This window comes from Solanum dulcamara, chromosome 11, assembly GCF_947179165.1.
Source record: "Solanum dulcamara chromosome 11, daSolDulc1.2, whole genome shotgun sequence".
NCBI lineage: Eukaryota > Viridiplantae > Streptophyta > Magnoliopsida > Solanales > Solanaceae > Solanum > Solanum dulcamara.
Genome location: NC_077247.1, coordinates 8,548,506 through 8,574,199, shown reverse-complemented (window position 1 = coordinate 8,574,199; position 25,694 = coordinate 8,548,506). Strand labels below are relative to the sequence as shown.

Sequence of the window (25,694 nt, the reverse complement as noted above, 5' to 3'; positions counted from 1 at the left end):
ATCAAACACATCAATCAAAATAAAAGAAGTACAATAATATATATATATATATAATTTTGGGTTGCCTCTCTAATAATGCCTGTTTTAACGTAATGGCATGACTCAGGTACCTTGTTTACTCAGACTTCATCAAGGTACACAAACTCCATTACCTTTACCTCCTTTAGGATGCCAGTGCACTGCTTCATTCGCTGGCCTTCACTTTAAAGTGCTCACCCTTCTCATTTTCCAGTTCCATTGCTCTAAATTAAAATACTTGCACCACTCTAAATGGTCCAGACCATTTAGAACTCAATTTGCCTAGAAACAACTGGAGCCTTGAATTGAACAGTAGCACTAAGTCCCCAGGACTAAATTTTCTTTTCTAGAACTATCGGTCAAGGTACATCTTCATTCCCTCTTAATAAAGAGAGGACCTCTTATATGCCCTGTAAGACCCAGAAGTTGTGAAGTCAGAAAATGAGATTCAAAAATGAGTTCTCAAATAAAATCTTAGCTTTTGCACTAGGTGACTTTCGTGTTTAATTTCACGATCTATGAACCTGAGTACTAGTTGTATTGACCATCGCGGTGCCCTGAAACTAAGATGATCAGGGAAGGGGTTCCCGACAGAGACCACGGCTCGGAGTGAGCACCACAAGTCATCGTGCCTTTCATGGTGGACACCTCATATATACCCTTGTCATCATCCTCGCCATACCCCTCCACCATGGTCCGTGGTGACCTTCACGGACCGTGGTGGTCTCTGTGGAGAAATCCCTGCAAATCCCCAATTTCCCAAAGTTAAGACCATCACCATGCCCACCACCACAGGCTGTAGTGAGGTTCACAGACCGTGGTGGAGGTCCATCTAGGTGCCAAATCCAGTTTAAGTTGAGGGTAGTTTGGTCTTTCCCTATATTTTCATTAATAAATATAGATGGTTTTGGGGAGTTTATTCTAACCTATTAACTACCTAAGCCCTCCTAACCCTCTCATTTTCACCCTAACTTCATAAATCAAAATCTTCTCTCTAAAAGTGTGCTCTCCAAGTCTCCTTCTTTCTCAACTAAATTCTAAGGATTTCTTCAAAATAAAGCTTATATTCTCTGCAATTTTGGGCTTCTAAAGGTCAAGGTATGTGGGAATTCATCCTTGGGCCCTGTCACCCATGGAATCCCAAAGATTTCTTCTCAAATCTCTTATGATTTCTTCTTCTAAAAGGCCCTAATTTCATGATTTGCATTGGGTCTTATGAATTATGATATATTTCTATGCTATTAGCCTAATTATGCACAATTTACATTACATTGCCTGATTTAAAGATGAATTTCAAATCCCTATGCTATATGCTAGTTTCAAGCACGATTTATGAGTTATGATCATGATTTTCAAGTTAATTCAATGAAAGCTTTATGAATGATGTTCAAAGATGTTATAAGCAAAGAAGTTATGCTGCAACAAGGACAATTCTTGCACAATCATGTTAAAAGAGGTGAATCAAGCTAGTTAATGAGTTATTTTGATGATTTTACTATGATGATGATAGTGAGAATTTGTTGGGATCCATGGGTGAAAAGTACGGTTGGATGAATGCCCACATACCTTGAATGAGAAGATCAAAGAAACTTGAAGAAATTTGGACTTTTGATGGAGATCTTGAGAGAATTGCTTGAAGGTCTTCAATGGTGATTTGAGAGCTTTTATAGAGAGAGAGTTATTTGGAATAGATGAATTGTTGAAGAATGAATAAGAATAGGGGTTTAGGTTAGTTTATAGGGTTGAATTAGGTCTTAAAATTTGCTAAATTCATTAACGAATAGTTAGAAAAAAGTCTAAAGTGCCCCTACTTAAAAATTAAAATCAGACGAAAAATCAAACCCAAGTCTGCGACGCGTACTTGTTCCATGACAGGCCATTTTTGAGAGAATGAGAATTTGGCAAAAGTTTGACTTGGGAAAAACTTGCGCTGTAGGGGAGCAGGTCTGCGTCGCAGACCTGTTGTGCACTCCATTGGAAATGCAATTTTTGGAAAAATTTATCTTTCGAGATACTTGACCCAAAAAGCCACTGAGGCCATTTTTGTAATGGTTGATCTTATTATATCATATTTCAACCTTCAAACGCCCGAAATATTACACTAAGTGATAGATAAACGCCTTGGAAACTAACTTGCTAGCCTTAAGGTATGTAATGAAATTATCCTTGGGAAACACTGGACTACTTTTTCACACTAAGACCAGCTCATTTGGAAATTGAAACTTTACTACTCGGGTTCTACAGTCCAATGTTGACTAAGGCATTACATAAATACAACCAGTCCATACATAGAATGATATAGAAGTCCACCATATCTAACTCAACTAAGTCAGCTGTGGTGTATTTATGATGGATTGAAATAGTATAATTTATGTAAACTCGTTTAGCCACAGACTTACCAATGGGAGTGGAATCACCGAAAGACTAGAAGTTCATCATGATGAATCCCAAACATTATGGATATATAAGGAGTCACAGAAGACAAGTTAACACCTGGATCAAGTAAAAAATAAGAATCCAAAGAGAAGACTTTAAGTATGCTAGTAACGATGTCTGGAGAGTCGTCCTAATCATGGAGGCTACACATAGTTTACAAACAATTTTGACCTTTGCCCGTTCCTGATATAGTGCCCTTCTAAGCAACCGTGCCTGCTGGAGCTGCTGAAGTATACTAGGACCTTGTGCCCCCATTACCCTACCTAATAGATGGGTTGTCACAACCCAAACTAGGACTTACACATAACACGACGATTGGGATCCTGAATGACCCCAACAAAGCCTCATATCATATCATACATAAGAATATATAAGGTAAATAAGAAACATCAAAAGATAATCAAGAATGTGGAATATAAGTCTCAATATAGAAATTTCGACATAAGAGAAATCAAAACTAAATCTCTGAATAAATGGAACAGCATAGACATAACTATCTAACATGCCTCTACTAGTCTAGATGGGGCATAGTACAAGTTCTTAGCTCACCAAAACATAAGGAATGAAAGTCATAGAAACATAAAGGAAATCATGGATGTTGCACCCTCAAAAAATGAGGACTCACCAACGTAGATATCAACTCAATATCTAGCAATGAGAGGGATGCGTAGAATGGTCGTCGGATCCTATATTATGATAAAATATAGGCAAAAATATGGTTTAGTACATGAAATGTACAAAGTTTGTAAGAAACATGCATGAATAAGGATAATCGAACATAGTCAATGTGAACATGTGATTCATGACCAAATGTCTTGAAAACGTGAAGTAAAGCTTGAAAATACTTGAATACGTTTAACAAGGTTAATGGATCATAAAACATCATAAAGAGCTTATAGACATAGAATATACATGTGTGGTATATTAACCTTAACCGACATGTAAGACCATGTAAGATATAAAATCTATTCACCAAGAAGAGAGAGGCTACTTGTAAAAGTAGACTCTGCATAAACAATATGAGTTAAATATGGATTCACTAGCTAGGCCATAAAGACACCTACGGTGGCACATAGTTTGCAACTAAGGTTGCTACTAAGGTTTAGTTGTGGATCTCCACCACAAAGTTCTCTCGGTGCTAAGTTAATCCCAATGGAATACATAAATTAGTGTCATTAGGAAGGGCAATAATCAACAATCCACATCATAAAATACATCATATCAATAGATCCTTGACAACCATGATCATAACATAAACATGTAGGTACTTACCTTTCTAAGCATATAAATCATGATTTCTTACATATTGTGAGAAAACCTTTCACAATTCATGATTTCTTACTTGAAAACATACTTGAATCATAATTCATATGTGATACTTCATAAAATCCATAGTTCATACTTGAATTTCATAGCATAATGCATATGTCCTTGTAAAGTTCATTGAAAACATGTAATTGAGACTAAATCATACATGAATAGATAATTGTAATTGACTAAAAGCTTAATTGAATTAACCCAATGCAAATTGATCAAAACTAGGGTTTAGGAGAAATTCATTAAATAGATAATTTGAGAAACTTTGGGACTCCATGGATGGAAGAATATCCATGAATGAATCCCCGCATACCTTGATAATTAAAGCCCAAAGAAAGCTCTAAGCAATGGATAATTGACTTGATCTTGAAACCCTAGCTTGAAGTGGAAGATTGATCTTTGGGAGAGAGTTCTAGTGAGAGAATTATTGCATGAAGTAGTTTTACAGAGAATGGGTAATTTTGAAGGAATTGGGTGCTTATAGGCTTAGCAAAATACCCCAAAATGACATGGTTTAGGCAATTATAGGATAGGAATTTTCCTAAATACTCTTCATTAAATGCTGTCGGAATGTCTTACGGGCGAAGATCTACAGGTTGTAAGTCTTGCTTTTTTCCGTACAAATAGCTCTCCAAATCATACATCAAAATTAGGGTCTCTACATTTTACCCTTAAGTTCACTCTACGACCTAGTCATACGAGTCACGGGTCGTCCTACGGGTCGTAGGACCTATTTATAGAACTAGTGAAGAAAATATGAAGCTTCTAGAATTGCACGCCTTGACCTACGATCTTCATCTACGGGTCATAGGTCCTAATACGGCCCGTAGATGGCCTTCATCGATTGATCCAACACTTAGACAAAATCTCACTTATCAAAACCCTTCCTACGAGCATTGTCTACGGCTCATCACAACTTCTATGGGTCATCAACTTCCCTCCTTTTGCAAACTTTTCCAAAATTTAAATGTCAAGTCTCTGATCTTTCTCTACGGTCAACCCTAGAGATCGTAGAACCTTCTACGATTTGTAGGACCTCCTCGTCGAGTGACTAGACTATGAGCCAAATTTCCCTTTCTTCAAGGTCCTTCCTACAAGACCTTCCTATGGTCCATAGGACATCCTACGATCCATAGGTAGGCTCATGGAAAGTTGCACCAGCAACTTTTCTCCAATATTTCACACCTTTTATTTTCCTTTCCAACTTTTGTGGTCTTATAATATCTCCTACTTGGGAAATTAGTCCTCGAATGGGACTTAACCTAGAATGAATAGAGTAGGAAAGAAACATAGCAACCCAACATGAATGCAATGATAAATAAAAATTCATAAAACAAAGGAGAAATCTACCCTTAGCTAAAACATGACTTAAAAACTCATTTCATGAACATGCATGCATAGAAAAACATGAGAATGATTGAAACACATGAATTCGAATGAGTGATCATAAAGGAACTTAATACCTTAGGATGGGAAAGAAGGAAAGAGATGGAGATATCGTGTCATCATGTCATCCTCAGCCTCCCATGTGGCACCTTCAATGTCTTGGTTCATCCACAACACTTTGTTGGATGCCACTTCCTTGTTCCTCAACTTCCAGACTTGTCGGTCTAGAATTTCAATCGAAATATTCTCATAGGATAAGCTCTACTTCACACCAATGATGTCCAAAGGCACAATTAAGCTAGGATCACCAACACACTTCTTTAACAATGAAACATGAAACACCATATGCATCGATGCCAATTCGGAAGAGGTAAGTCCAACTCGTGTGCCACCTTGCCCATTCGCCTAAAAATATGATATGAGCCTACATATTAGGGGCTAAGTTTCCCTTTCTTGCCAAAACGCATCACACCCTTTATGGGTGAGATTTTCAAGTAAACTCAATCATCAACCTCAAATTTAAGTTCCCTTCTCCTCACATCCGAATAGGACTTTTGTCGTCTTTGGGCAATCTTCACCTTTCTCTAATGAGTCTAGCCTCATGCACTAACTCAGGTCCTATGAAGGCAATTTCACCAACTTCAAACCAACCAATAAGAGACCTACATCTCCTACCATATAATGCCTCAAATAGGGCCATTTGGATACTTGAATGGTAACTATTGTTATAGGAAAACTCTATCAATGACAAGTAGTCATCCCAATTACCTTTCAAGTCAATTACCTAAGCTATGAACTTGTCTTCAAATTCTGAATAGTATGCTCGGCTTGACCATCGGTATAAGGGTGAAAAGTTGTACTAAGCTTAACTTGAGTTCCAAGACCCTTTTGGAATGACCTCCAAAACTGAGATATGAATTGAGTACCTTGGTCCGAAATGATAGATAGAGGAACACCATGAAACTTAAAAAAATCTCAGATATAAAGCTTGGCATAATCTTCGACTGAATGGAAAATCTTAATGGGAAGAAAATATTCTGACTTTGTCATCTGGTAAACCACAACCCAAATCGAATCATATTGCCTATGAGTACGAGGTATACCTATAATAAAATCCATATTCAAGTATTCCCACTTCCACATCTGAATCTCAACGTCTTGAGCTAAACCTCCTGATTTTTCATGCTCAATCTTCACTTGTTGACAATTACGATATTTGACCACAAACTCTGTAATATCCTTTTTCATGTCATTCAACCAATACACTTCCCTCAAATCTCGATACATCTTTGTGGTGCCTAGATGAATAGAATATCGTGAACTATGAGCTTCAAACAATATTACTTTCCTCAAGACATCAAGATCGAGAACACACAATTGGCCTTGATATCTAAGCACACCATCTCCCCTTGGGAGAAAGCCTCAATGACTTTTTTGGCAACCTCTTTCTTAACCTCCACCAAAGTGGGTTCATTATCTTGCTTTGCCTTCATATCCGCCACAAGAGATGATTTAGAACTATTTTGGACAACAACGCCAACATCCTCTGAATTAACTAAGTGGACACCCAAACAACCTAGTCTATGAACATTATGAACTAACTCCTTCTTTTCAACCTCAATATGAGCAACACTATTCATGGATAGCCTACTAAGAATATGGGAAACCACATTTGCTTTACCCAAAAAGTACAACACATTCATATCATAATCCATCACAAACACAAGTCATCTCATTTGACGAGCATTCAAATCATTTTGGTTATACATATTGCAAACTCCTACGATCGGTGAATACATCAACATGGACATCATACAAATAGTGTCTCCAAATCCTCAAAGCAAACACAACTGCCGCTAACTCCAAGTCATGAGTCGAATAATTCTTTTCATGCACCTTAAGTAGCCTAGAAGCATAGGCTATCACTTTTCCATTTTGCATCAAAACAAAACCAAGACTAACCCTTAAAGCATCATAATATACAACAAACCCATCAGACAGTAAAGTCAACACCGGAGAGGAAGTAAGCCTATCTTTCAACTCTTGGAAGATTTTCTCACATGCCTTCGACCATTAAAATTTCACCTTTTTTAGAGTCAAAGTAGTCAAGTGTAAGACCCCAAAAATTTGGAAAGTCCTAAAATGAGGAGCAAAGGATGAAATACCATAAAAATGCAAAATATTGAAACCAGGTGATGACCACGAAGGGCCACCATGGGCTGTGGTACGCACCACGCCTCAGGGTGAGCCACTATGGTGACGATTTAGAAACCCAACCCTATAGGAAATGGACCACGATGAGGGACCACGGACCATGGTGATCACCACGGACCGTAGTGCCCTTTGAGGTGACCACTCCCCTAAGACCTCAAAAAACTTTCCAAGGCAGGGACCACGAATGACCATCATAGGTCGTGAATCACTTCAGAGACCGTGGTGTGTTTCTTGGTGGTCACTCCTGCAGGTCCTCCTGCAGTACCTGCACCACGACCACGGTTCATGGATCATCATGCCCTTCACGGATCGTGAAGGTCTCCATGAAGGAAGTTCTGAGACTTTCCCTGCAAACCTCAAAAATCATTCCCCAAGTCATTTACCACGGGACACCACCACGGTCCGTGGTGATCACCACGGACCATGATGGGTCCTCCATGAAACCAGTCCAACCAATTTTAAAAGGGGTGTTTTAGTCTTTTTCCATGCTTTAACATCAAAGTGTGTCCATTTTGGGGACTGAATTGACTCTATCTAAAGCCCTTAAACTATTCTAAACACTTTATTCTTACACTTAGACTCAAACAAACAAATTCTTTCCTCTCAAGTTCTCCCAAGGGTTTCAAGCCATGTCTAGGGTTTTCACTTCAAGGTTCTTCAAGTCTCTACTCTAAAAGCTTGAATTAGAGATTTATTTTCCTGAGGTATGTGGGTCTCATTAATTGGTTCTTCCACCCATGGAGCCCAAGTATTTTCCAAACCTAGCAAATCAATTTCAAATGGTAAATTTATGGGTTTTCATATTATGATTTCAAATGCATAGATTATTGTCTATTTGAAGTTTATTTATCTATATTAGCTTATATTGACTCTTAATTTCATAAGATGGTTGATTTATAAAAAGGCCCTTATATGAAAGAATGAAAAGAAGTTTTAAAGGATATTGATGGGTTGCTTTGAAGATGTTTTAATTGATGCATTCCATTACTCTCATGTATGTTATCGTGGATTTGAATGATTTGAAATTTGTTTGAAAAGAACCCACCTAGTTTTACTACATTTTCAATGAAGTTTGAATTGAAAACTTGACTCCAAAATGAATATTTAAGATGATAAGGGAGCCTTATGAAATGAAAGAATGATGAAATGATATGAATGATGATGAAAGGGCTTCTTAGCCAAATAATGGATTCTTTATATGATAAGGACAATTCTCACATATTTGAATCAATAAAGGTTTTCAATGAGTTATTCCACCGAATGATGTTTTGATGATTTAAAGCTATGTAATTGATTATGTTCTTATGCTATATGAACTATTTCGTGGGAATGACTTAGCACCAAATGGGGCATTGAGGTGGAATTCGGTAAGAGAATCCTAGTATGAACCCCTTGTCTCATTAACTATGCGGCAACATAAGATCCCTTATAGGCATAGGCTAGCGAATCCACAAAAGCCCTTAAAGTTAATGATTAAAGGAATGAATGAAGTTGACGGATCTCTACCCGGCAAGTAGTCTCCCCATTCCAATTTAGGAGGTTATGTTGGATTCCATGTAATAGCTTACTTAGTCTTAAATGTCGGTTATAGTCATCTTTCCACAAAAATAAATATTTCAAATGTTATTTACATTAATTATTATGCATGCATTGCACTATGTCACCAGCTATATTAATGTTATAATGATTCTTCAATGTTCATATGCATACCTACATACTTAGTACATTCAAAGTACTAACGCATACTCTTTTGCCTAATTGATATCACCATGTAGGGACCGGCGTTGCTCCACATTCACCTCCACATGGCTAGTTGATTTGTTGAAGGATACATAGTTGGTGGGTTTACCGCCTTAGTTTTCTTAGGATCCACCATAATACCTTCACCGGAAATAATATGACCAAGAAAAGCAATCAACCTCAACAAAAACTCACACTTGCTATACTTAGAAAATAATTTACGATCTTTGAGAACTTGCTACAATACTTAAATGATCGGTGTGCTCCTCCTCATTCTGAGAATAAACTAGAATATCATCAATGAACACAATATAAAATACATCTAAATATTGCTTGAACACCCTATTCATCAAATACATAAAAGCTACAGAAGCATTCGTTAGTCCAAAAGACATAACCAAGTATTCAAAGTGACCATACCGAGTTTTAAAAGACGTCATCAGAATTTCAGATTCCCTAACTCAGAGTTGAGGATAACCAGATCGAAGATCGATTTTTCAGAAATATCTTGCTCCTTGAAATTGATCAAACAAGTCATTAATCCTTGGGATGGGATACTCATTATTTATTGTGACTTTGTTCAACTGGCGATAGTCAATACACATACGAAGAGAACCATCTTTCTTCCTAACAAAGAGGATCGGAGCACCCCAAGGAGAGATATTCAGTCTTATAAAACCATTATCTAACAAATCTTTGAACTGATCCTTTAACTCTTTAAATTGCATCGAGGCTATATGGTAAAGAGGAATAGAGATAGGGTAGTTATAGGGAAGAATATCAATATTGAATCCTATCTCCCTTTTGGGAGGGATACCGGGAAAATCAGTGGAAAACACTTTCAGAAACTATTTATGCATAGAAACTTACTCAAGAGTAGGAGCTTCAAAATTTGTATCCCTAACCAGCACTAGATAATAAATGCAACCATTTGAAATCATTTTTCGAGCTTTAAGGCATAAGATGAATTGACCCTTAAACACGAAATTACTACCCTTCCTCTCAAGGAATAGCTTAATAGGAAATTAAAACTTAACCACATGGATTCTATAATATATGGAAACATAACATGCATGAAGTCAATCCATATCAAGCTCTACAAGATCAATAATGGTGGTTTTTGAAAAACTACGACTGGATAATTTCTATAAACTCTTTTAGACAAAAATGAATCACAAATAGGAGTATAGACCAAAAACGGTTCTATCAAGATCTCGGGACTAACATCAAATTTCATAGCAAGATAAGGAGTAACAAAAGATAGAGTAGCACCCGGATCTAACAATGCATAAATGTCAAACTCAAAGACCTTTAACATACCAGTCACAACATCGAGAGAATCCTCCAACTCTTAACGAGTTTGTAAAGCATAGAATCTATTTTGATGCTGACCACTACCCAAATATGAAGTAGTGTCATGCTGAGACGGTCGGCCTATAATAGTTAAGTCTGAGTCTGGGTAAACCGCCTCCACCTCTTGTAGAAATCGAAGGACAATCCTTCACTTGGTAATCTATCTTGCCAAAACTAATGCAAGCATAAATACTGCCAAACACTCTCCTTGCTGCCTCTTCTCATAATTCTTGCATAAGGGGATAGTTTGGACACTAAAAGTTCTTCCTTGAGACATAGGGTTAGCCACCCTATATTTTTTGAACTTTCGAGCCGAAATGTTAGAAGAATTATGGCCGAAAAACTTAAGGAGAAATTGTGAACAGACACCATTTCTGGATTTACCATGAGAATACGACGAAAGAGAAATAAGGACCGTTTATTATGGAGACGACGCGCCTACTCGAAGCAAGTAGGTGATGCAGCTACTTGGACCAAGTAAGTGACTCACCTGCTTAGGGTGGACCACACACTACCACATGGCATCGTATGATTGGGAACATAGATGAGGTGGCGCCCTAGGGAGCTGCCATGTGTCACCCCTAAGGGCTACCATGTGTCACTCTCCAAGGGAGTGTATATATACATGTCTTGATGACTAAGGATTCATTTCCTTAGTCTTTTACATAGAAAAAAAGAGAGAAAAATGTGAGAGCAAGAGCAAGGCAGCCACGGGGTGCTCCAATTCAAGGTAAGCCTCCAACTTTCATTCCGTGAATTAATTATTTAGGGTATTCCACGGCTACATGAAGGTGTTTAAAAGCGTAAAATTACTGTTTGGGGTAGCGAAGAAGTGACACGAACAGCCCACAAACTTTCAGCATATTAAGGAGCTTCCAAAGTTGATTTTTAACAAGATATGGCTTGGTTCTCTTCTCCCACATTTTGGTAAGGGTTTGGACATGTTATGAAGGTATAAATATGGATTGGAAACATGAAAATATACATGTTACGACTAAAGAACCTTGCAGGTCATGTAGGGCTGATTTGACGCGATTTTAAAAGGTTAAAGTTTAGCTAGAGTCGTTGTTATTGTGGTGTTGTGTTGGGCGTTCTTTTGTAGTGTTGCAGGGATAGAACATGACTAAAAATGACTGTATACGCTGCTGGTTGCATCCAAGTGACACCCCATTTCGTGTGGTTAAAGATTTTAGGAAATAGAGATTAAAACCCTATTTTGGTATCTAAGTTATAAGCGAGTTGTTTGGAGTTTGTGTTGTGTAATGTTGAAATGGTTTACTTGTATATGAGTTGTTGATTGTTGTTGTTGGTTGTCTGTAGTAATTAAGAATGTAATTGGAGGTTCGGATAGGGCGAGTTATAGAGGAGATGTTGCCCGAATTTCGTTAACTCCTTAACTAACTAATAGACTAGTTGAGATTAGTCGAGAAGTGTGATTAAGGAAGTAATTCCTATGGGTAATTGGTGATAGAATTACTAGCTGGAAAGTCGAAGGTCACTAACCTTAGCATTACTTTTGTGTTAAATAGGTTAAAGGAATAACGAAGCGAGTCTGTATACGATTAACCCATAACAGGTATGTAAAGCCTATCTCTCCTTTCTTTTGCCATGTCTGCAAGTTAAGTAATGAATGATATGAGCTTGAGGGTAAATCTACTCATAAATGTCAAGCGTAATTCACGGTCCTTATTTACTTCTTGATGAAAACACTTTTACAGTGATTGAACTAGGGCTTCTTAAGCCTTCCATATGTTAGGAAGTGATAAGTATGTAAAGCTAGCTTTCTTTTCTCTTAGTATGTCTTAACTGTAAGTGGTTTGTATGTGAAAGGTGGGGACAATTACATTCTTAGAACCCCGAGAATGATTCGTACATCTTATTCACTTCTTGATATTAGAACTCCTGCGATAGTTGAGTTACTGTCTTGTAATCCTTTTACGTGATAAAAAGTATTATACGTGAAGCCTATCCCTCCCTTCTCTTGAAATGGCTTAATGTAGGTGAAACGATATGTGATAGGAGTTAGAGATAGTTCCATTTATAGATTCTGGATGTGATTCATGACTTGTACTCACTTTTGAATGACAAGGGCCTTGAAGTAGCTGAACTACGACCCTTGAGCCTTCTATAGGCTGAATAGTGATCGGGTGCGTAAGCTCCTATACCTACGGGTTCTTGAACATACTTTATGGTGATACTTGAGGGATGTTTGATATGTCACAGAGTTTTACGTGCATGTATATGCATTATGATATATATGAATCGGGCCAAACATACCTCGGTATATTTTACTATATAGGGATCAGGCCGACGTACCTCGGCGCATATTACTATATAAGGACTGGGTCGTACGTTCCTCGACACATATGTCTATGATGACTACATGAGGGAAGGTAGAGAAAATGTAAAACTTATCCTGTCTCTTCTTTCGGCATGTCTTAGATGTAAGCTAAATATCATACAATTGCTGAGGTAATTCCATTCTTAAGCTCTGAACATGCTATATGTCTCTGATTCACTCGTTGGCGGGAAAACTCTTATCGCAGTTGAGCCACCTTACCTGAACCGTCTATATGTCGATTAGGGGTGGTATGTAATGCCCATATTCCTAAGGACTCGGTGATGACAGATGTCCCTGATTTCCTTAAGCCGGTTGGCATTACCCTAAAATATTCCTACAACTCCTGAGATTTCACTTAATGTAGCCCTAGTGGCACTCAAAGGGACCTGAGAAGATTATTATCTTGATCCACGAATGATAGTTCTGTATGACTACCTTATTGAGTTTTAGATAATGATCCATCTGTGTGTGGTTGCTTATGACACTGAGTCCTATAAAGGGCCGGGTACGGTAGATGATGATTATGACACCGAGTCCCATAAAGGGCCGAGTATGGTATATGATAACAATGACACCGAGTCCTAAAAAAGGCCGGGTACGGTATATGATGATATGATGACACCGAGTCTTATAAAGGGTCGGGTACGGTATATGATGATATGATGACACCAAGTCCCATGAAGGGTCGGGTATGATATATGATGATATGATGACACCGAGTCCCATAAAGGGTCGGGTACGATATATGATGATATGATGACACTGAGTCTCATAAAGGGCCGGGTACAGTGTATGATAATGTTGATGACTACATGTCTTAAGATGCAGGCACATTGATTGTTACCTGTCATACTTGTTTCCTGCATCCCTATTTCAGTTGTTATCTCAGTTATGTTATATTATGATTTATATACTCAGTACATATATCTTCCTAACCCCCCGTTCTCCGAGGGGCTACGTTTTATGCCTGCAGGTAAGATGTTCATTCTAGAGATCTGCCAGCTTAGGATTTCCACTCAGCTATGTTTGAACTTCTCCACTGTTTCGGAGCCTAACTTTTGATGCTGGTCATTTGATGTATATATTAGTTTATTTAGGGGTACGACAGGGGTCATGTCCCGCTATATGATGCAGTTAATTCTCTTAAAGGTCTGTAGACATGTGTATGTGGGTTATTTGTGAGTGTGTCTTAGTTGTAAAGATTTTTATGTTATGGAAGCCTTGTCGGCTTACGTGTCTTTTCATGATATGATACGAATGAAAGAGGCTACATGTACATGAAAATATTGTCACCCGCTGGGATTCTTATGTTGTATACGGGAGTCCAGGTCGGAGCCCAATCGCGGCCTATGGGGTTGGAACGTGATAGAAGTGGTATCAGAGCAGTTAGTCTTTATAATGTCTACAGATCGTGTCTAGTATAGTCTTGTTTATCGATGTGTTGTGCACCATATCTATAAACAAAAGGCTACAGGACATTTAGGATGTTACCTTTCTTTCACATCTAAGATCGTGCGATAGGGCCGAGTAATAAGCAATGAGATTCCCCTTATACTAACCTCTGACTGCAGCAGAAAAACAACACTTATTGAAGAAAGGGGCTGACAGTATTGGAAGTTACAAAGAACGCAGGTAAGCAAAGGCACAAAAGATATACGTCAGGTAAGGTATTGAAGTACGATTGGAATGTAAAGTTGAAATTGAAAGGAAAAGTAGCAAGTAAAGTGTAACAGGTGCAGTTCGAGTGGACATACGAGGTAAGTCCATTTTCATATTATTGATATTGGGCGACCTGTGTGCGGTGATATGATGTGACATGAATATATATGTTAGCCTTGTGAGGCATTGTGGGCATTTTCTGCGTGCATGTGTTCAGGTAGTAAGAAATACATAGGAAACTCTGCCCAAATTTTCCTAGAAATAAAAAGAGAATAAGATACAGGGATATAGTATGTCTTGAAAGGTTGTACCCACAACAGTGATGAGATTGGGCTAAACCACGAGTATAGCTGACCTCGAGAAATAAGTTAATTGCTAAATTGATGGCAATAGAAACTAGGAGTTCGATACTGGTATGGTAAAACGAAGTTGGAAAAGACTTGTGATCCTAAGAAGATGATTTAGAGATGACTGGTAGATCTAGATAGAACGACATATTAAGGCACCGACTGAGTTGATACATAGGGATAAACTGTGACGAGCTATGGTTAAATGAAGTAACAGTGTGATGATGATAAGAATATAGGGGAGAAAGAATTGTAATGGATATAAAGTATTAATAAGACAGCTTGTGAGCTATTAATATAAGGTTGATTAGAAAGGGTGAAGGGTTGAGCACTCCTACTCAATAGAGGGTAAATAAAACATGGTAAGAATTGCGAAGAAGGTTAAGAAGTGTTATACTATGGGATTGAATACGAACAGAGTATGATGTGAATATGGTGTGAAATGGAAAAGCAAGCTATGGAACAAATAAGAAAGAAAGCAAAATGACAAGGTAGCAATAAGACATGACATGGATACACCCTAAAGGGGGAAAGTGGATATGGGAATTATAAGCGTAAGATGAAATCAACTGCCACTACAACATGTTAATGTGGACACTTAAACTTTAAGTGAGATCCCATGCTGGCACGAGTTAACAAGATCTAAAGGCCAACAATAAACGGATAGAAACCAAGATGATATTTGAGACAATACTGAGGATTATTGGTATGCTAAGATTGAAACCGAGTGGTTACTCGATAAAAAGAAGTCGGTAATGGCAATTTCATTACAATGTGATGGGTGGTAAGAGAAATTGTGAGATAGCTTAAAAAGAATTGAGCATCAGAAGCTTGATAGCCTATTACAGGAGATGGAAATCCCAACTCAGAAATGAAAAGCAGTTAATATGGATTATAGTACAGGCATACCTCGCATTCTAAGGAAGTATGAGCTCATATGGGTTATAGTAGATAGGCTGACAGAATCAACCCATTCCCTTCCAGTTAGGAAGGCATATTCAGCTAAGGGTTATGCGAGATGATATAGCAAGGAAACAATAAGATTTCATGGAGTCCCACATCTATTATCTCAGCCAGGAAAGTTCAATTTACAGCTAACCGCTGGAGATCATTTCGGAAGGGATTGGGAACACAGGTGAATCTTAGTATGACATTTCGCCCTTCGATTAATGGACGGGCCCAGATGTGATATAGTAAGTTATTGATAAAGTAAATCTTATTCAGAAAAAACTATTAACATCCCAGAGTCGACAAAAGTCATGCATATAGTCGATATCGATCTTTCGAGTTTGAAGTTGAGAAAAAGGTATGTGTGAAAGCGTCACCAAGGAAAGGTGTAATAAAATTCGGCCAGAAGGAGACACTTGTTCTGGGATTCATTGGCCCTATCAAATCATTTGTAGGGTAGGCAGAACTACCTATGAGTTGGACCTACCATCGGATTGGGAAGCAATATATCTAATTTTTCACAGGTCAATGCTCCACAAATATATAAATGATCCTTCTAGAGTATTTCCCGTGGATGAGGTCCACGTATCAGAGGAGTTATCCTACAATGAGCAACCTATTGCTATCTTGGGTCGGCAAATTAGAAGGTTGCGAACTACGGACGTGTCTTCCGTCAAAGTCTTTCGATGAGATAAGCATAAAGAAGAAATGACCTGGAAGCCGAAGAAGAGATGGGAAAGAAATAGTTGTACCGGTTCCCTATGTCTACAGGTGATCTAATCTCCTAAATTGATTGGGAGGCCTATGGATGACAACCATTATAGAGAATTCCTGGAGTCCTCGTAAGATCTTATAAGACTAATTAACATTCGAGGACGAATGTTTGAAAGGGGGGAAGGATGTTATGCCTCATAATTTTGAAATTTGGAATATTTTCTTAAACTTTTTGAAAGTTGCCATGTCACCCAGATTATCTATAATGTTATCAAATAAAGGAAAGGAGGATGTGATGCCCCATAGAAGTGAAGGTTGTAAATAGGGTCATAAGGATTTTAAAGAAGTTAGAAGTTAAATAACAAGTCGTGGAACTCGACTTACTTGCGTAAGCTAACAATTTGGAGGTCTTATATAATTAAGCTACCAGAGTACATGTTGAGCTTAAGTAGCAAGGAATGCATAGGCTCTTAAAGTGAGACGAGATTACAAACTCACGAAAGAGAAATAAAGAGACGACGCGCCTACTCGAAGCAAGTAGGTGATGCAGCTACTTGGACCAAGTAGGTGACTCACCTGCTTGGGGTGGACCACACACTACCACATGGCATCGTATGATTGGGAACATAGATGAGGTGGCGCCCTAGGGAGCTGCCACATGTCACCCCTAAGGGCTACCATGTGTCACTCTCCAAGGGAGTGTATATATACATGTCTTGATGACTAAGGATTCATTTCCTTAGTCTTTTACATAGAAAAAAAGAGAGAAAAACGTGAGAGCAAGAACAAGGCAGTCACTGGCTGCTCCAATTCAAGGTAAGCCTCCGACTTTCGTTCTGTGACTTAATTATTTAGAGTATCTCATGGCTACATGATGGTGTTAAATAGCGTAAAATTAATGTTTGGGGCAGCGAAGAAGTGATGCTAACAGCCCGCAAACTTTCAGTATGTTAAGGAGCTTCCGAAGTTGATTTTTAGCAAGGTATGGCTTGGTTCTCTTCTCCCACATTTTGGTAAGGATTTAGACATGTTATGAAGGTATAAATATGGATTGGAAACATGAAAATATACATGTTAAGGCTAAAGAACATTACAGGTCATGTAGGGCTGATTTGACGCGATTTTAACGAGTTAAAGTTTGGCTAGAGTCGTTGTTATTGTGGTGTTGTGTTGGGTGTTATTTTGTAGTGTTGCAGGGATGGAACATGACTAAAAATGACTGTATACGCTGCTGGTTGCAGCCAAATGACACCCCATTTCTTGTGGTTAAAGGTTTTACGAAATAGAGATTAAAAATCCTATTTTGGTATCCAAGTTTTAAGCGAGTTGTTTGGAGTTTGTGTTGTGTAATATTGAAATGGTTTACTTGTATATGAGCTTCTGATTGTTGTTGTTGGTTGTCTGTAGTAATTAAGGATGTAATTGCAGTTTCGGATAGGGCGAGTTATAGAGGAGATGCTGCCTGAATTCCGTTAACTTCTGAACTAGCTAATAGACTAGTCGAGACTAGTCGAGAAGTGTGATCAAGGAAGTAATTCCTATGGGTAATTAGTGAAAGAATTACTAGCTGGAAAGTCGAAGGTCACTAAACTTAGCATTACTTTCGTGTTAAATAGGTTAAAGGAGTAACGAAGCGAGTCTGGATACGATTAACCCATAACAGGTATGTAAAGCCTATCTCTCCTTTCTTTTGCCGTATCTGCAAGTTAAGTAATGAATGATATGAGCTTGAAGGTAAATCTACTCATAAATGCCAAGCATAATAAACGGTCCTTATTTACTTCTTGATGAAAGCACTTTTAAAATGATTGAACTAGGGCTTCTTAAGCCTTTCATACGTTAGAAAGTGATGAGTATGTAAAGCTATCTTTCTTTTCTCTTGGTATGTCTTAACTATAAGTGGTTTGTATGTGAAAGATGGGGACAATTCCATTCTTAAAACCCCGAGAATGATTCATACATCTTATTCACTTCTTGATATTAAAACTCCTGCGATAGTTGAGTTACTGTCTTGTAATCCTTTTACGTGATGAAAAGTATTATACGTGAAGCCTATCCCTCCCTTCTCTTGAAATGGCTTAATGTAGGTGAAACGATATGTGATAGGAGTTAGAGATAGTTCCATTTATAGATTCTGGATGTGATTCATGACTTGTACTCACTTTTGAATGACAAGGGCCTTGAAGTAGCTGAACTACGACCCTTGAGCCTTCTATAGGCTGAATAGTGATCGGGTGCGTAAGCTCCTATACCTACGGGTTCTTGAACATACTTTATGGTGATACTTGAGGGATGTTTGATATGTCACAGAGTTTTACGTGCATGTATATGCATTATGATATATATGAATCGGGCCAAACATACCTCGGTATATTTTACTATATAGGGATCAGGCCGACGTACCTCGGCGCATATTACTATATAAGGACTGGGTCGTACGTTCCTTGACACATATGTCTATGATGACTACATGAGGGAAGGTAGAGAAAATGTAAAGCTTATCATGTCTCTTCTTTTGGCATGTCTTAGATGTAAGCTAAATATGATACGATTGCTGAGGTAATTCCATTCTTAAGCTCTGAACACGCTATATGTCTTCTATTCACTCATTGGCGGGAAAACTCTCATCATGGTTGAGCCACCTTACCTTAACCGTCTATATGTCGATTAGGGGTGGGATGTAAATCCCATATTCCTAAGGACTTGGTGATGACAAATGTCCCTGATTTCCTTAAGTCGGTTGACATTACCCTAAAATATGCCTACAACTCCTGAGACTTCACTTAATGTAGCCCCAGTGGCACTCAAAGGGACCTGAGATGATTACTATCTTGATCCACGAATAATAGTTCTGTATGACTACCTTATTGCGTTTCAGATAATGATCCACCTGTGTGTGGTTGCTTATGACACCGAGTCCCATAAAGGGCCGGGTACGGTATATGATGATTATGACACTAAGTCCCATAAAGGGCTGGGTATGGTATATGATGACTATGACACCGAGTCCTAAAAAAGGCTAGGTATGGTATATGATGGTATGGTGACACCGAGTCCTATAAAAGCTCGGGTAAGGTATATGATGATATGATGACACCGAGTCCCATGAAGGGCCGGGTACGATATATGATGATATGATTACACCGAGTCCCATAAAGGGCCAGGTAAGGTATATGATGATATAATGACACCGAGTCCCATGAAGGATCGGGTACGATATATGATGATATGATGACACCGAGTCCCATAAAGGGCCGAATATGATATATGATGATATGATGACACCGAGTCTCATAAAGGGTCGGGTACAGTGTATGATAATGTTGATGACTACATGTCTTAAGATGCAGGCACAGTGATTGTTACCTTTCATACTTGTTTCCTTCATCCCTATTTCAGTTGTTATCTCAGTTATGTTATATTATGCTTTATATACAATCGTACTGACCCCCCGTTCTCCAGGGGGCTGCGTTACATGCTCGTAGGTATAGATGTTCATTCTGGAGATCCGCCAGCTTAGGATTTCCACTCAGCTATATTAGAACTGCTCCACTGTTTCGGAGCCTAACTTTTGATGCTGGTCATTTGATGTATATATTGGTTTATTCAGGGGTACGGCGGGGGACTTGTCCCGCCATATGATGCAGTTAATTCTCTTAAGAGGTCTATAGACATGTGTATGTGGGTTATTTGTGAGTGTGTCTCAATTGTAAATGTTTTTATGTAATGGCAGCCTTATCGGCTTGCGTGCCCTTTTATGATATTATACGAATGAAAGAGGCTATATGTACATAAAAATGTTGTCACCCGCTGGGATTCTTATGTTGTATATGGGGGTCCAAGTCGGACCCCAGTCGCAGCCTACGGTGTTGGGTCGTGACATTATTGGGAACTTGGTAAGCTTGTTGCTCCTCATTCACATTTGCTCTGGAATTTATTCAAATGTAAGCTTTTTATGGAGGAATGATTCTGTAATCGCAAAGAAAGATCTATAGAAGGGAAAACCTTAGAGTTCAACTCTATCACACGACATAAGAATGATGAAAAAGTGAATTTTCCTAAATGTCTTATAGCCTCCTATTCATATATGTGATGCACTTCTCACCCATGAACAAGACTCTACTTAAAACGGAATGTTAGACTCCCTAAGACACTTTAAAACCTTGTGTTATGATACCAAGTTTGTTACGGTCCAAGCTAGGCCCAAGATGTGACATGGTGATTGAGATATTAAGAGACCCCAACTGAGCCTCTTAGCATATCATACATGAGCATACAAAAGGTAAATTAGAAACATCAAGAGATAATCAAGAATACAAAATATAAGTCTCAACATACAAAATCTCGACATAAGAGAAATCAAATCTAAATATTCGAATAAACGGGAAAACATAGACGTAACAATCTAACATGCCTATACTAGTCTAGATGGGGCATAGACCAATTTCCTAGATCATCAAAACATAAGGAATGAAAGTCATAGAAACATAAAGGAAATCATGAATATTGCACCCTCAAAACATGCAGACTCACCAACAATAGCTAACAACTCAAGATCTAGCCACGAGCGGAATGAGTAGAATGATCGTCGAATCCTACATTAAGATACAATGTAGGAAAAAGTATATGTTAGCACATGGAATGTACTAAGTATGTCAGAAAAATGCATGAACACGGATAGTCAAACATAGTCAATGTGAACATGTGATGCATGACCAAATGTCTTGAAAATATGAAGTAAAGCTTGAAAACACTTGAATACTTTTAATAAGTTTAATGCATCATAAATCATCATATAGAGCTTATAGACATATCATATACATATGTGGAATATTAACCTTAATTGATATGTAAGACCATGTGATCTATAACATGAAAGTTGATGTAACTCTCACACCGAGAAGAGAGAGACTACTTGCCAAGGTACACTAGGTATAAATATGAACATGACCTATATGTGAATCCTCTAGCTAGGCCATAAAGGCATCTATGGTGGCACATAGTTCTTAACTAAGGATTGCTACTAGGGTTGCCTTGTGGATCCCTACCATGAAGTTCTCTCGGTGCTAAGATAATTCCAACGATAATACATAAATCATAGTCATTAGGAAAGGCAATAATCAGCCAATCCATATCATAAGAATAGCTCCTTGAAAACCATGATCATAACATAAACATGTAGATAGCATCTAAATCGTAATTTCTTGCATATTGTGAGAAAACCTTTCACAATTCATGGTTTCTTACTTGAAAACATACTTGAATCATAATTCATAAATTTCATAAATCATAAGTGATACATCATAAAATCCATGATCATAGATACATATATTATACTTGAAATTCATAACATAATGCATGGGTCCTTGTAAAATTCATTGAAAACATGTAATTGAGACCAAATCATATATGAATAGATCATTGTAATTGAGTAATAGCAAAATTGAATTAACCAAATGCAAATTGATCAAAATTAGGGTTTAGGAGAATTTTATTAAAAAGATAATTTGAGAAACCTATGGAACCCCTGGATGGAAGAAGATCCATGGATGAATTCTCATACACTTTGATAATCAAATCCCAAATTGAGCTCTAAGTAATGGAGAATTGACTTGATATTAAAATCCTAGCTTGGAGAGGAAGATTGATCCTTAGGAGAGAGTTCTAGTGAGAGAATTATTGTATGAAGTAGGTTTAGAGGGAATGGGGTAATTTTGAAGGAATTGGGTACTTACAGGCTTAGCAAAACACCCCAAAAGACATGATTTAAGCACTGATAGGATAGGAATTTCCCAAAATACCCTTTATTAAATGATGTTGGAAGGTCTTACGGTGAAGACCTACGGGTCTTAAGTCTTGCTATGGTCCATAGAAATGGCTCATCAAATCAGACATTGAAATTAGGGTCTTTGAAGATTACCCTAAAGTTTACCCTATGACCTTGTCCTACGGGTCGTAGGACCATTCGTAAAACTAGTGCACAAAATATGAAGCTTCTGGAATTGTACGGCTAGACCTACGATCTCTATCTATGGGTCATAGGTTCTTATACGACCCATAGATGGCCTTTTTTGATGATCCAACACTTAGCCAAAATCTCACTTCTCAAAACCCTTCCTACGAGCCTTGTCTACGGCTCGTCAAAACTTCTATGGATCGTCAACTTTCCTCATCCTTCCAACTTTTCCAAACCTAAAATGTCAAGGATTTGATCTTTCTCTATGGTTCAACCCTAAAAATCGTAGAACCTTCTACAATCTGTAGGACCTGCTCGTAGAGTGACTAGACAGTTAGCGAAATTTCCATTTCTTCAAGATCCTTCCTACGAGCCCTTCCTACGGTCTGTAGGACATATTACGATCCATAGGTAGGCTCATGGGAAGTTGTACCAACAACTTTTGTGCAACATTTCTCGCTTATTTTGGATTTCCAACTTCCACAGTCTTACATGGGCAGTCTCTCTGAAAGTTACCTAATTGACCACACTTATAACATCCACTTGTGCCATCAAGACACTTCCCCTGATGGGGCCTACCACACTTGCCACAAGGTGGGTTGCGAGTAGTTCCTTGTATCATACTGCCTTGTGTTTGTGAGCTCTGTGCCCAAAAGTTTTGGTAGTTCTAAAACCTCTGATCATTCTTGTTTCTTGGTACAGGTGCACTAGCTAATGATTGTGTAGGTCCAGATGACCTCCTATGAAACAAGGACTTATTACCATTTCCATTCCTCTGTTGATTGGGCTCATAACCTGTTGACTTCTCCCTCTTACTCTGGTGTTTCTCTCTATCTTTCTGTTTATCCTCCTCAACCTTCTGAGAGTAGACCATGAATCTAGACATATCCATACATATGATCAATATTGTTGCATAACATTCTTTCACATGCTTGCCCAATTCAGACATAAGCTTCCTCATTCTAGATCTCATGTCTGGACCATCTCCGAAGTATAGAGGGATAGTTGGGTGAACTTAAGACCATACTATCTCACGCTCATACCACCTTGCTTCAGATTCACAAACTCTTCCACCTTAACCTCTCTCAGCTCCTAAGGAAAGAAATAGTTGAGAAACACTTCCTTAAAGTTATCCCAAACTACTGGAGAAGCATCCCCACCATGATTTTTCTCCCACTTGTCATACCAAACATTTGCAACATCTTTGAGTTTATAACAATCAAGACCATCTCTATCAGTTTCAGTAGCTTGCATCACCTTTAGGATTTTCTAAATCTCATCAATGAAGTTCTGAGAGTCTTTTTCTTACTTGTACCCTGTAAACGCTAGAGGCTTCATGTTGAGAAACTCCTTAATCCTTGACGCACCTGAAGGCTTTTATGAAATGGAGTTCGTAGGTGTTGTGCCCGACTGAACAGAACAACTCAGTGAAGATCTGAATAACTCCCCTAAACTCTGCCTCAGATGTAGTAGTACAGGGTCGCTGAGGGGTAGATAGTTGTGAAACCCTCACAGTGTTAGCAGGAACAACTTGAGCCCCCAACACTTTTTCCCTGATGTGCCGAGCTTCCAAATATGCATCCTAGTCGATGGAGGCAGATTGCTTGCATCAGTTCCAAAACGAACCTCAGTACTTGCAGCATTCTTCTGTCTGGCAGTATACTTTGGAGGCATGATCTGAAATATGTGCACACACGAGTTAGAAGAAATTTTATAGAGTTAAACTCTATCGCACGAACAAGAATATGAAAGAAGGGTAGTATTTTCTAATATCATGTAGCCTCTCTATTATAGATGTAGCACGCTTCACACCCATAAGAAGGACTCTACAAGACACGACTTTATAGACATCCTAGGATATTTAAACTCTATTCTCTGATACCAAATTTGTCACACCCACCAAGCCGATATCATGGTATGGCCGACACTCATAACCATTGATGGTCCTAAGCAAACTCTTGGCCTGGCTTGCTACTATGTAAAAGAGTGAACAACTTATGCAGAAACTATATAAAAGATAATAAATCATAATTATTTAAGCAAAACCAGTGTCATCTCAACAACTTTATCTTAAAGTCATGTAAAGTCTAAATAATAATAACTGAGTATGAAAATATCTAGAAAAAATAACTTGACTGGCTTGTCTAATTCGTCTAACTCTTCTTTGAAGCCTCTACAGAACTGGAGATAGGTGTCGAGACAAGACCCATGGCCACTTGAAAACACTACTAGAAATATTTACTAAATACTGAATAAGATAAGTAAACTAGAGCCCTTCAAAAATAAGGAGGTCTCACCAAATGTTGTTGGAAAACGATCCTAGTAAAGCATTTGTTGTGGATCATGAACACTTGAATCTGCATCATTTAAAGATGCAACACCAAATGAAGTCAGTACATGAAATGTATGGTATGTAAAATAACTTAATAAAACAGCATGCTAAACTAAATATACTGAATTGAAGAGTAAATATGAAAGTAGACTATAAGATAGCTAACTGAAAGTAAAGCACACATATGTAGTTTAACAGTCAACCTTTACAACTAAAAAAGTATGCAATATTAGCAAATAATAAAAAAAATATAATTTACTTTTCTTGGGGAGTTTCTCTAACCGACAACCATCATTTTGAGCATAGTTATGATGCATGTCTTGCCCACATTTTCAGAGTCATCCAGTACCTTACTAGGGTAAAGGACAAACTAAATTATACATCCAATATCTAAGCCCTTACCAAGGGATTTTTGAGGAGTTGTCCGAACCAACGACATGATCCTATCTTATACTGGCGGCACAGTTCTAGGGTTTGCATTTCCTAAATCCTTACCCAACTTGGTGCTTAATACTACTCCCAAAACAATGCAATAATTCTCAATAACTATATGATGTCCCACTTAGGAGAGTTCCACTTTAGGGTAAAACGGATAATGTTTGTCTTGAGTTAATACTCAAAAATGCTTTTTTATAACTGTACTAAACTTGCTTTAAAAGGCTATACTTTTCTGAAAACTCATTGTACTTTCTCGAGACTAACATATTCTCTCTTTAAAACTAACTATGCTTTTCTTTTTGAAAATAATGCACTTGAAGCAATTCATGCTTTCTTGAATCTTTTTGAAATACTACTTTAAGACGAGAAATTTATTTTACTCATGAAAACAATGCATAGGAAATAATGTGTCAAGGTTTTCAAATATCTCTTTGCTAAAAAGAGTTCATGTGAAATATTAAGCATGAAAAATAATCAAAGATTATTAATAATGTG

The 25,694-nt window shown here is 38.0% G+C and overlaps 1 long non-coding RNA gene across 1 annotated transcript; it reads right to left on the bottom strand.

Annotated features, from left to right (window-relative positions):
* Positions 1-3,074: 3,074 nt before the first annotated feature.
* LOC129872055 (uncharacterized) lies at positions 3,075-24,787 on the bottom strand. Its single transcript, XR_008762404.1, has 3 exons — positions 24,727-24,787; positions 21,007-21,068; positions 3,075-3,140 (listed from the first exon to the last, which is right to left on the bottom strand). It is a non-coding gene; the product is annotated as an uncharacterized LOC129872055 (long non-coding RNA).
* Positions 24,788-25,694: the final 907 nt, after the last annotated feature.